General features: G+C 44.0%; 1 non-coding gene across 1 annotated transcript; it reads right to left on the bottom strand.

The window, feature by feature from the left end:
• Positions 1-2,117: 2,117 nt before the first annotated feature.
• Positions 2,118-2,281, bottom strand: LOC114673913 (U1 spliceosomal RNA). Its single transcript, XR_003724759.1, has one exon. It is a non-coding gene; the product is annotated as a U1 spliceosomal RNA (small nuclear RNA).
• Positions 2,282-10,762: the final 8,481 nt, after the last annotated feature.

Raw genomic sequence — 10,762 nt, 5'->3', positions numbered from 1 at the left:
TCACAGCTTAATTTTATACATTTTAGGGGGACAGAAGTTACAGGCAGACATCTATCAATGCATGTAAGGTGCACGTTGGTTCAGTTTGGAAAGGCAGGACAACTCCAGGTGGGGTAGGGCGAAGTGGGGGCTTCCAGGTCACAGGTGGTTTCAAAGATTTTCTGATTGGCAATTGGTTGAAAGAGTTGATTCTCTCCTATATCGGGAAAAGACCTGGACGGGGAAGGGGATTCTCCAGAGAGTAATTTTCCCCACAAGAGGCAGCTTTGCAGGGCCATTTCAAACATGTCAAATAAATAAATTTTAGGGTAAAATACGGTGATTTCTTTCAGAGCCTGTTATTTATCATGTGATGCTATACCAGAGTCAGGTTGGAATTTGGTATTGCTGCAAAAAGTCTGTTTTGTCGATCTTAAGATCTCTGTTTTAATGTTAGCACTGACCATTTGTGCCTGAATTCCAAAAGGAGGAGGGTATAATGAAGCATGTCTGACTTCCCCTTCCTGTCATGGCCTGAACTAGTTTTTCAGGTTTACTTTGGAATGCCCTTGGCTGAGAGGAGGCTTCATCAGTCGATTGGGGGGCTTAGAATTTTATTTTTGGTTTACACTTCTAAGAACACGAATCTCATTCATAAGGGCTCCACCTTCATGACCTAATCATCTCCCAAAGGCTCCATCTTCAAATACCCTTGCTTTGGGGTTAGCATTTCAACATACAAAGTTTGGGGGGATACAAACTTCAGTCCATTGCAGATAGACTACTCTCAGTTAAATGGAACTCAGCAGTTCTTGAATGCACTACCCCATCTTTTTGCCTTAGATTGTTTCTTCTTCCTGGACTGTCTTTCCCCTATTTCTATCAGGCTTAAATTCCACTTTCTCCATGAAGTCTTCAACTTTCCAGACTGGAAGTTAGCCTCCCACAGCACGGTGTCTTTACTTCTGTTACAGGATTTTCAAAATGTACCCATTTGTCATTTTCTGAGTGTAAGACACATACCTGATTGTTAATTTCTGGAAGGCAAAGACTATGTATGTCTTTCTTTCCTTTTTTTTTTTTTTTTTTGAGGTGGAGTCTTGCTCTGTCTCCCAGGCTGGAGTGCAGTGGTGCAATCTCAGCTCACTGCAACCTCCGCCACCTGGGTTCAAGCATTTCTCACGCCTCAGCCTCCCAAGTAGCTGGGATTACAGGTGCCTACCACCATGCCCAACTAATTTCTTGTATTTTTAGCAGAGACAGCATTTCACCATGTTGGTCAGGCTGGTCTTGAACTCCTGACCTCAAGCAATCCATCCACCTCAGCCTTCCAAAGTGTTGGGATTACAGGCCTGAGCCACTGCAGTCAGCCATGTATTTCTTTTAAAGTCTCCATGTCTCTAATAGCACTGGGCTCAGGGCCCTGCATGCTCAAACACTCAATGAGGGTCTGCTGAATTGACTGTCTTTCACAGATGCAGACACAGATGCGGAACACATATATTTTCAGACTAAGTCTTCTACTATCTGGGAATGTTAGGGCAAGAAGAGTAAAGATGTCATGATCTGGCAGGAGCTGAGGCTGAGCTCTAAAGGGAGAGGAGGGGAGGGGAGGGAGCCAAGAGATGGCTGGTAGGGTTTGCCATTTGAGTAGACTTGTCTTTAGGTTGAGTTGCTTCAAAGTTCTAGAGCCAGAGACTAAAAAAAAAAAGCTGGGAGTTTTTCCATCACACCCATGCTTCTGTACTATGCAGTCAAATTTGGTGAGCAGGCAAGGGGTGTGAGCTGGAGTGGGGGTAGGTCCCTTGGGAACTGGGGAATTTGCTCCTAACTCTTGGAAATTCTCCAGAGTAGAGAAAATCAGTGTCCTTTGTATTATCCTAAGGTTTAACATGTGGTGAGATTTCAAGGAGTCCAGGGACGAAGGTCAAGAACTCACTATTCAAAAAAAAAAAAAAGATAAAATACTATTTTCTGAAATACTTGTTCTCAGCAGTAGTCAAAGAACTGTAAATCCAGACAACGAGGTTGTCCCTCTCTGCCTTGTATTTTGTCCGTGTGTGTGAGGTACGGGCTGTTCCTTTGTGCATTTTCTTTTATTTACTTTGAATCATAAATTTTTTCTTTTCAATAAACATCAGAGGAGAGCACACACATAGTCCCCTACTACCATAAATTATGCAGTTGAGTTTCCCACATTTGGGATAATCGCAGGGGTCAGCACATTCAGAGTGCAATGGATAAGCCTCGCCCTGGGAAAACCACCTTCGTGATCGTGATATCTCCTATGCCAGGTGCTTTGTGCATTTTAATACACAAATGTAAAAGTGATAGAAACTTGGCCACCTTGACTGCCTATTTTAAAAGCTGTCTATTAAAAAAACCGGTATCTTCTTTGATCTAGCAATTCTACCTCTAGAAATTTGTCTTTAAGAAAAGGATAAATTGTGCATTTATAATAATGCATAAAAATCTGGCAAACATGTTCATAGCAGTCCACTTTTTAATAATAATATATATATCCTAAATATGATTATAGGAATTGAATAAATAGACATTCTTACCGTAGAATACTCTGAGGTTGATAAACATGATGGTGAAGATGTTGAGCAGTTTTCCTTAAAAGCAGTTCTCAATTCACTGCTGATTTGTGGAAATGTGCACTGTCCATACCAGGCAGCAATTCTAAGCTGTCTCAAGAACTGAGGCACAGATTCCTTTAACTTTGTTTTTTTTGAGACAGAGTCTCACTCTGTGGCCCAGGTGGGGTGCAGTGGTGTGATCTCGGCTCACTGCAACCTCCACTTTTTGGAGTAGCTGGGATTACAGGCATGTGCCACCATGCCCAGCTAATTTGTGTATTTGTTTTTTAGTAGAGATAGGGTTTCACCACATTGGTCAGGTGAGTCTTGAACTCCTGACCTCAAGGAATCTGCCTGCCTTCACCTTTCAAAGTGCTGGGATTACCAAGCATGAGCCACTGTGCCCGACCAGATCCCTTTAACTTAAACTGCCCTATGGCTTTAACTTAAACTGCCCTTGGTTCAAGTTTTGCTGAGGCCAGAATGAGCAGAAGGTGGGAGTGGGTCTAGGTATTGAAGCTCCTGGCCCCCCATTTAGGGAGCTGGGTTTGTGCACAGGTGTTGAGTCGGGAGGTGCTGCAGGATTGGCTTCTCCCAGGGGCAGCTCTAGGGGTAGTCTCTGGTCTTTACCTTTGGTGGTTTTTTTTTTTTTTCTGTATCTAATCCATGGAGGAAACCGCATGGACATCAGACTGACTCTGACCTGCCGAATGTTAGAAGGGTAATTCTGGACGTGGAAAGACGCTCAGTATCCATTGTCGAGTGAAACAAGCAGTTAACGAAACAGAAACAGCACAGTGCAGTATTGTTTTATTTTTTCTTGGTAGACGCATTATCTGTATCTGCACCTACACCTAAACTTTTTTATCTAGATACAGGTAGAATAACAACCAGAAAAAAAGTCTTTCAAATGTTACTTGTTGTTTCTGGGTTGTGGAAATGCAATAATTTTCATTTGTGTTTATGAGTCCTTAAACATTTTGTTTACTCTCTTTTTTGTTATAAAAATACATATATCAGTTGTTTAATGAAAATTTACAAAGAATAATGATCTCCGGGGAGCTCTGCCTCTGATTTCCTTTTCTCTGCCCATTGAACTGTAACAAGTAACTCCTGATTCCAGGTCTTTTGGCCCACATTGAGAGTCTGGTCGGAGGAGTCATTCATACTGACCGGGCATCTGGGAATGTCATGAAGCAGGTGGGCTTTGAGGAGCTGACTCTGTAGGGAGAACTCTGATGGGAGGAAGGCCATACCATGCTGAGGGGACAGCATGGGCGAGAAAAGGGAATGGCCCACTGTGGACAGTGAGTTAATTCCAGGCCTTTATGGGTGCTGATGCTGAGTGCAGGTATCTGAGATGCTTCATAGGAGAAGGCAGCTAGGCACTCACTTACTGCCTTCCATGTGGATACAGGGAACTGCCTTTAATTGTTCTTTTACTCTTTTTCATTTGAAAGTCTTGTCCTCATGAAAGGAGAGGTTCGTGGAGGGCAGAAATTTCTTTTGAAAGTCCCTCAGTAAATTTCCCAGTGCTGGGCAGAAGGGATGTCAGTGGATGTCTGTTGGCGAGACTAGAAAGGACTTGAGTTGACACTGACAGGCAGAAATATATGCCACCCTGAAATATGTCAGCCTAAAAGATGGCTTCTCAATGGAAGGCAATGGAGAAGAAGCAGATACAAAAAATGCTCTCTGTCTTGCCCTCTCCCCAGTCATTTGCCTAAAAGCAGAACATAAATTTGTAAAGGGGTCCCTGTTCCCCTTCCTACTAGTTAGGACAGAAATTAATCACTGAGGACAACACTAGACCCATATTAGCCCGGATATAGCAACAGAGAAACCCACATACAAACCTTAGTTAGCCCTGATGTTCCATTATTTTCTCCATATATTTGCCTTTCCACAATTTGCTGCCCCTTGAAACTCAAGGTTTTTTTCCTTTGTCTTGTCACTTCTCTAAAAATTTATCGTTCTTTTGTTAAGGTGTTATATAAGCCTAAGTTCTAACCCTGCTGATTTACTCATTGATGGGTACTGCCATGTGAAGCCATGATGCACCTGTTAATAACCTGTTTTTCTCTTGTTAATCTATTTCTTCTTAGTCTAATTTGCAGGGCCCCAGCTGCAGAACTCAAGATGGCCAGAACAAGAGATATTTTCCCTCCCCTACAGCATGAATTCCATTAAGGTAGCTTTAGGGAATAGCTCCCTGTCTCTTGTTTTGGTCTGTAGGAAGTTTAGAAGATGGCTAAGCTGGTTGTGGTGGTTCATGCCTATAATCCCAGCACTTTGGGAAGCTGAAGAGGGAGGAATTTGAGACTAACCTGGGCAACATGGCGAGACTTCTGTCCCTACAAAAAAGAAAAAATTATCCAGGTGTGGTGATGCATGCCTGTAGCCCCAGCTGAGGTGGGAAGCCTGCATAAGACCAGAAGTTTGAGCCTGCAGTGAGCCATAATTGAGTCACTGTACTCCAGCCTGGACCACACAGTGAGACCCTGCCTTGAAAAAATAAAAAGAAAGAAAGAAAGAATGAAAGAGAATGGCCTATTTAAATAATTATTTCCTCTGAAGCTGTTTTTACTAGAGGCATGAGGGTTCTTATGAGTAATTTGGTACACATAGTAGTTGATATGGTTTGGTCTTGTGTCCCCACCCAAATCTCATGTCGAATTGTAATCCCCACATGTGAGGAGAAGGACCTAGTGGGAGGTGGTTTGATCGTGGGGTGGACTGGATTTCCCCCTTGCTGTTCTCATGATAGTGAGTGAGTTCTCATGAGATCTTATCATTTAAAAGTGTGTAGCACCTCCCCCTTCTCTCTCTCTTGCTGTCATGTAAGATGTGCCTTGCTTCCCCTTTGCCTTCCACCATGATTGTAAATTTCCTAAGGCCTCCCCAGCCATGTGAAATGGTGAGTCAGTTAAACCTCTTTTCTTTATAAATTACCCAGTTTCAGGTAGTTCTTTATAGCAGTGTGAATATGGACTAATAGTTAAATTTAGCTTATAAATAATTTGCTTTTTATTCATCAGAATAGATTCAGGGATATCTATAAGATAAAACAACTCAAACTCACTTGCACACTGACATGCTTCTTGCCTGGGAGGCTGTGGGCCTGCTGAGAATTATATTTAAGTGAACCACCCTCACTGATGTACCTGGATAGTTAAATTACTCACACACTTATCAAATGTTCCTCTATCTGCCAAACCAGGAACAAAGAAAACAGGCAGGTACTACTTGGGGGTCTTTTCAAAATCCGGCTTCTCCTTGGAAACGCACTCTAGGTCCCTGCCCTGCCCTCACGTGTGATGGGGTGGGGGTGGTTGGCTCTGAGGTACACGTGTGAGATGGGAATTCCATGCGGGCAGCTTTAGAGAATGGCTTCTCCCCTGTTAGGAGCCCACAAACCATGCTGGAGTGAGTATGCTCAGAGGGGAGACACAGGAAGGGAGATGGTGCCTGGGCGCCTCTCCTCAGCTCCCAGAGTCATCCCCTGTGGCAGCCGAGGGCCTCTCTCACTGCTCCCTGACCAGGCAGGGAGACTTGGAGGGGGCCGTTATTTTTGCAGTTTGTGAACTTACTTTATTAGTTGGGGATGATTTCCCAAGGACTTGAAAGGAACGTTTGAACATAGAAACCTGCAGGAGGGATTAGCAGTCCTGGCATCCCAGGAGAGAAGGTAGCAGCCCCTAACCCTGCTGCCTCACAGTTAGGCCCTGGAGGGCATATTGGCAATGGGAACATTCACTCCAGACCGTCAGTGTCCAACTCTCTGGAGGTCAAAGCGAGTCCTGCTCTTTCCCTAGCAGTCGCTTCGCTGCTCTCCTTTGTCCTGCCCTGAGGTCCAGAAGCCCTTGGACACAACTGTGAGGGTTTTAGGAATGTTTTTGTTTTCCTGACACCAGAGAAGCCTGTTTTAAACTTGCAAAATGACAACTTAAAAAAAAGTGCTGATGATTGGCAGATGCATGAAGCCCTGAGACCAAAACTATATTCACCTGCCAACCCACATACCATCCAAAACTAATTTTAGCTACAGTCTCAGTTTTAACCCTGTCTTCAACCGAGAAAGTGGTTGTCAAACTCCTCCTGTGCTGGGCTTGGAACCAGAGACCAGTGAGGCTGTGATCTTGCAGACATCCAGCACTTCCCTTTGCCCCAAAGCAATCTAAAAATGTTGCTCCAACACCGTATCTATCCAGTGGGCCATCTAGCATATAGGTAACTCAGCCATGGCTGAGAACGAAAATAAACAAACAACTTTGCTGTTAGCTATCATTTCTCACACACACACACACACTCACCTGCACATACACTAATTCACACACAAACATAGACACACATACATGTACCACACTCACCCATATCCACCACCCCCTCTCCACTCCTCAACACTGACATGTTTCCACGCAGGCAGTGTGATGCAATGGAAAGATCCTTGACTTCGGAATTAAACCAAAGTGACCATGTGATTTTGGGCATATTAGCTAAAGTCTCACAGGCTCCATTTCTTTCTTTCTTTTTTTATTCTTTGAGATAAGGTCTTGTTATGTTGCCCAGGCTGGATCACAGGCATGATCATAGCACACTGCAGCCTTGAACTCCTGGCCTCAAGTGATCCTCCTGCCTCAGCCTCCTGAGTAGCCAGGACTACAGTTGCGTGCCACAGTGCCTGGCTCCTCAGTTTCTTAATCTGCAAAAAGGATGCAAATACTTACTTTATAGGATTTTTGTGAGGGCTAGAAAGAAGTGAACTAACATATACAGGCAATGTGCTAAATGGGTACATACTACCAAAAATGTTTGTTCCTTTATACCCTACCTTCCCCCAGAGTGTATAGTCTACACTCTCACACACACAGTAATACTCATACACTATAGAGTATTATTTCTCAAAAGTATGCCCATTCTCCTATCAAGACCCACCATCTAAATTTAATGCAGGGAAACCACTGCCCTCTCTCTTCCTATTGCTCACATGGAAAGTATCCTGGAATTCTTTGACTACTGACCCCCAATTGAGTGAAGATTCTCTGATAACCAAGCCTGATACGCTGAGTTTTCATTCTCACATCTCCTGTATTCTTGACAGCTGCAGAGCAGGTACGTCGATGGTGAGAGATGGGACTGTGATACAAATCATTAAAACCCCGATGTCTGAATGCTGATGGCTCTTTCTGGGCCTCTTAATGTGAGATCTGAAGAGGAAAAAACGGTGAGAGTATGTCTCCACTCCTTCTCAAGAGGCTTGGGGCCCACAGGTTTCCTCCCATCTCCCCTGTATCAGCAAGGATGCTTTCAGCTGCTGTAAGTAACAGAGAACACAACTGGAAGCAATGTGAACTGTAAGAACAATTATCTTACTGAGAAGTAGGATGGAAACAAGTGATTTCAGGGTTGGTGCAGTGGCTCCACCACGTCATGAAGACTCGGGTGCATCCCATTTGTCCATTTGCCATCTGCATTTTGGTGGTGTCTCCCCTTAGGATCATGAGTTGACCACAGTAGTCCAAGGTGCTACATTTCCTCATCAAATGGGGAAGAAAGCATTATGCAGGAGGAAAATCTTTCCCAGAAGCCGCTCAACAGGTTCCATAGGCCAGAATTAGGCTATATACTCACTCCTCAGCTGCAAGGGGAGCTGGAAAAGTGGGTGAATGGCATTGTCACCTCTGCAGAGGGCAATGGGCTCTTCGGCAAGGAAGACAGGTTGAGGGGATGCTTTTCGGGTAGGCAAACATGGGCATCTGCCAGATTTCCCTGGTTTCTAGTTCTCTAAACATCAGACAGCAATATCTGAAAAGTCCAAGTCCCACTTGTCCACACCCAGCTTGTTTTCTCTGTAGCTTGCAAACTGTTGCTGGAATGTGGAGGTTCCTGGTTCCGGCTCATGGTACACCGCTTCCTGTCATCATCTCCTGTCATTTTGTTCTGTTGGCCAGAGCCCAAATCATAGGTGCCAGTTTGTCAGCAGTCTGACTGGTGGCTCCAATACTTGTTGCACTCTTCTCATTGTGTCCTTGAAAAGCTGTCTTCCTGCTGTGCCTGTATCCAAGCAGCTCTATTCCCCTTCAATAGAGTGTGAATCCTGTCTTCAGGCAGGTGGAACTCCAAGACAGCCTTCTCTGGCTGACTTTAATAGGGTCTGGCAGCGTATTGTCTGGTTTCTTTGTTTTGTCCCCTTACTCATTAGTCTAAGAGAACACAATTATAGCAATAACTCAGGGGGTCGCACTCGTGGAAGGGCGCTGCTGTGATTCTCCTCCCAATGGATTGGTTTCCAGAAGTGCTTGTGTGCACTGATTCACATTGTGTTTCTGGTGGGTACAGTTGAGTATTTGTTCCCTGCCTAAATCTCATGTTGAAATGTAATCCCCAATGTTGGAGGTAGGGCTTGATGGGAGGTGATTGGGTCATGGGGGCTAATCCCTCATGAATGGCTTAGTGCTGTCCTCATGATAGTGAGTGAGTTCTCACAAGATCTTGTTGTTTAAAGTGTGTGGCACCTCCCCTCCACCTCCCACTCCTGCTTTCGCCATGAGATGTGCAAGCTCCCAGTTTGCCTTCCATCATGACTGTAGCTTCCAGAGGCTTCCCCAGAAGCAGATACCGGCGCTATGCTTCCTGTACAGCCTGCAGAACCGTGAGCCAATTAAGTCTCTTATAAATTACCCAGTCTCAGATATTTCTTTATAGCAATGCAAGAATGACCTAATACACTGACTCATCAGTTATAATTACATCAGACAGTTTAAAACAGAAACCTGATTGTGATGAACCAAACAGAGATTTTATTTTTATCATGCAAAAAGAAATCTGGAGGAAGTCTGTCTAGAACTGATACAATATACCCACGGTCCTTTCAGAGACCCAGGCTTCCTCATTCTTCCTGCTTTACCATCTGTAGTGTGTGGCTTCTGTGCTCATGTTTGCAAGATGACTGTTTCACCAGTAGGAATTGCATTTTGTTCCAGGCAGGAGAAAGGGAGAAAGAAAGGCTAAGACTTTTCTTTTCTTTTCTTTTCTTTTCTTTTCTTTTCTTTTCCTTTCCTTTTCTTCTTTCCTTTCCTTTTCTCCTTCCTTCCTCTCTTTCTCTTTCTTTCTCTCTCTCTCTTTCTTTCTTTCTTTCTTTCTTTCTTTCTTTCTTTCTTTCTTTCTTTCTTTCTTTCTTTCTTTCTTTCTTTCTTTCTTTCCCTCTCTCTCCCTCTTTCTTTCTTTTTTCTTTCTTCTCTTTCTTTCTTCTTTTTCTTTTGTTCGTTCTTTTTCTCTCTTTCTCTCTCCTTCCTTCCTTCCTTCCTTCCTTCCTTCCTTCCTTCCTTCCTTCCTTCCTTCCTTCCTTTTCTTTCCTTCATAAGGTAGCAATTAAGTTTTCTAGACTATCCATGCTATTGGCTTCTACTTCTACCTTATTGACCAGAACTACCTACCATAGTCACTTCGCTTCCTGCAAAGGAATCTAAGGGAGATATGAATGCACGTTGCCCAATAAACTGGTGTTCTAATAAGGAAGAGGAAAGAATGGATACTGGGTTGGCAGCTAACAGCATCTGCTATGGAAATCCCTCCCTTCAGGTCAGGTGTGTTCTGGGGGAAAGGACAGTAAACCTGAGAGTCATGGATACGGTCCCATTCGCCATATTCCCCCAAGGCACTTAGTCCCTACTTGTGAAGAGTGCCTTAAGAACCTCCTAAATTTTGCAGAACACTGCTAGATATTTGCATAGGGGCATTTCTGCAGGATCCCTGGTTTCCTAAAATGATAAATATTCACTTGAGCCTTTTGTCTGTCTCCTTCTCTCCCTTCCTCAGTCTCTCTCTTCCTTCCTTGCACAAATAATTTTTGAGTCCCTCATATGCATCAGGTAATATGCTAGGCACCTAGGGATAAAGGCAGATGTTGCTCCTTACTCTCCCGAACAAATGCAAGTTTGGCTACTGGAGGTCAGACAAGAATTGTGACTCTCAGGTGGACATCACCTGTTTGGAAGCAGCCAGGCAAGGGAGTGTGCTGTGGCTTGCAATGAGTTCAAGGGATTTCTGGAAAATGTGTTTGAGTAGTCTGCCATATTTGTGAAAAGTTACTCTGAGAGGGAAGACATAGGCCCTGGATCTTTCTGAAGGGCTGAAGTCATCCCTGATCCTCCAGCTGTTGATATCACACATGTATGTGGGAAGCTTGTTTTCCCAGTGAC

Source organism: Macaca mulatta, chromosome 18, assembly GCF_049350105.2.
Source record: "Macaca mulatta isolate MMU2019108-1 chromosome 18, T2T-MMU8v2.0, whole genome shotgun sequence".
In the NCBI taxonomy this organism is placed as follows: Eukaryota; Metazoa; Chordata; class Mammalia; order Primates; family Cercopithecidae; genus Macaca; species Macaca mulatta.
Note: the sequence above shows the minus strand (reverse complement) of the source record. Positions and strands in the feature narration are given on the sequence as shown.